The sequence below is a fragment of the Quercus suber genome, unplaced genomic scaffold, assembly GCF_002906115.3.
Source record: "Quercus suber isolate HL8 unplaced genomic scaffold, Cork oak 2.0 scaffold_836, whole genome shotgun sequence".
Classification (NCBI taxonomy): Eukaryota; Viridiplantae; Streptophyta; class Magnoliopsida; order Fagales; family Fagaceae; genus Quercus; species Quercus suber.
Genome location: NW_027070266.1, coordinates 152,928 through 155,285, shown reverse-complemented (window position 1 = coordinate 155,285; position 2,358 = coordinate 152,928). Strand labels below are relative to the sequence as shown.

General features: G+C 31.3%; 1 long non-coding RNA gene across 1 annotated transcript; it reads left to right on the top strand.

The window, feature by feature from the left end:
• Positions 1–281: 281 nt before the first annotated feature.
• On the top strand, positions 282–1,498 carry LOC112000976 (uncharacterized). Its single transcript, XR_010626689.1, has 2 exons — positions 282–364; positions 1,194–1,498. It is a non-coding gene; the product is annotated as an uncharacterized LOC112000976 (long non-coding RNA).
• The last annotated feature ends 860 nt before the right edge of the window (positions 1,499–2,358 follow it).

The window sequence follows — 2,358 nt, the reverse complement described above, 5'->3', positions numbered from 1 at the left end:
TAGCCTTAGACTAGCCGTACAGCTGACGCTTGCCCTCATGTGTTCATGAGGTGAGCTTAGAAATTAGAATCACTGCTTTTTGTGAATTCTCATTATTTTCTTGAATGTCCTTGCTTATATTATATGCACCGTGAATATTTGATTATTTTATGAATCAATTATTCTTATTTCACTTTTTTTTTTCTTATACTCAGCATTACACAATATTTTGTGCATTAATAAGTCTTCCTCTTTTATTTTTATGGCACAAAGAAACCTATTGATGTCCAAGTTGTTCTTAATTACAGAGGAAAATGTATTGGTCTGAGCAACGTCTTCAATGGTTGTCCCTCGTCCTCTTGGTTGTACTTGTCCCACATCTTCTGTAAGTTTATTCAAAACCTTTCTGATCTGTTATTTTTTGTATGAATGAACGATTTTTGTTAAAACATGGACCAGAATACAACAACTCCAAACTTAATGTACAACTACAATAGACCAAACATAAACGGTTTTTGTTAAAACATGAAATCTGAAAAAATTTAAAGGGCCAATTTTACATTTTACCATTATTAATTCTATTAAAATTGTAATAAAGAAAGAGATTTAAAAATGAAATTGACTTGGTTTTAAAAGTTGAGCGACTAAATTGACATAATTAATAGTTAATGAACTAAATTGATTTTTTGTTAATAATTTGATGATCATAATAGTAATTCAACCTATATTGTATAATGTTTTTACAATATGGCTTGTGGCAAATCAAGACAAAAGGAATATGAGTTTATTACTTTTTTCGTCTGTTAATTACAATTTATTTATTCAAAAATTTGTGAAATATATCTATAAAAAGGAAAAAAAAATTATGAAATATAAATAGATTTGCTCCTCAAAAATTGTTGTGTACTTAGATTTACCTTTAGAAAATGGCTTAGTCATCTTAATTAGTGTGCAGGGAATGAATTTATTGTCATACTTTATATTATTTATTGTGCAAAATATAGAGCTAAAAAAATTAATTACTTTTGTATTATATCTTTCCACTAGACCCAATGAGTCCAAATCATGTTAAAGCATTCACAATGAACTTATCACAGTTTTAGTTTTAAAAAAATTTCTAAAAGTAATTTTTTTATATAGCAAACTATCTTTCTCTATTTAATTTTTTGCATGTGCTTTATTCTAATATATATATATATATATATTGTTTATAGATCTGAAGCTCGGCTTCTGAATCCAAGGATGGAGGTGGAGGGAAGGAAGATGCAATCCTTATCTAGCTCAACTGTTGAAGATGTAGCCAATAAAGTAGAGACTCCAGGCCCAAGAGGTCCGCCAGTTCTGTATGCCACTCCTCCTCACCCTGGAAACCATGAGATGAGTGCGGGTCAGATGGTTCAAGGTAGTGAATATGTTCCACAGGAAAGAGGTCTAGTCCCACCCTCTGCCCCTAATCCACCCACACATGGACCATGATGCCATTTGCCTTGAAATAAAGAAGGCAAAGTTCAGATTGAGCCCCAGTCAGCTGCAATAAAAAAAAAAAAAGTATTTTAATGTGTTTATGTGGTTGTTGTTTGTTGTGTTGAATATTTTGTTTTATTACGTTAAATGTTAAGATAAAACCTTTGATGTTGGGTTTGTTATATATAAAGTTAAGTGTTAAAATAGATAAAGTAGTATTTTGAGTTGTTAAAAATTATATTTTCTAGTTTTCTTATTGTGGTCTGATGAGCCGAGTTGGTGTTCATAAAACTTGTTGCTGTAATTAATGTTGCTTCTCTAGAGCAATATTTTCTCTGCCCAATGCTTTTTTGATTAAAAAAACAACACATAAATATATACTTCATTGTTCCCTGTAACGTATCGTTTTATGTTCTGGGGAAAAAAATGTTATATGTTATTTCTCTAGTATCCAGTGGCGGAGCCACATGCCAAAATTTTTAATTTGTTTCTTTTACAATATAGGTATATTTTATTAATATTTAAAGTTGGTAATTTTGTGTACATGTATATAACATACTTTAGAATAAGAAATTTAAATTTTTTTAAGGTAGTGTTTATGTGTGATTTAAATTTATCTTGACACAATAATTCTGCTTTCGTAACTCAAAATCCCTAAGTCAGTCACTATCAGCATCTTTCAGTCGTGGCTGACACCAATAACCAACCATCTATGGCTGCCACATACGTAGTAAACCTTGTCTGCTTGACCATGGCAAGCCTTATTGGCTACCAGCTGGCATGCTCCAAATTATAGCTGTCTAATGCTGGTAAATGGCAACAGCCCGTGACTTACTTACTCACAACGCTTATTGGCACTTGGAAGCTAATTTCCCAACCATATAAATTAAGCATAAGCCATATATGGCAACAAGT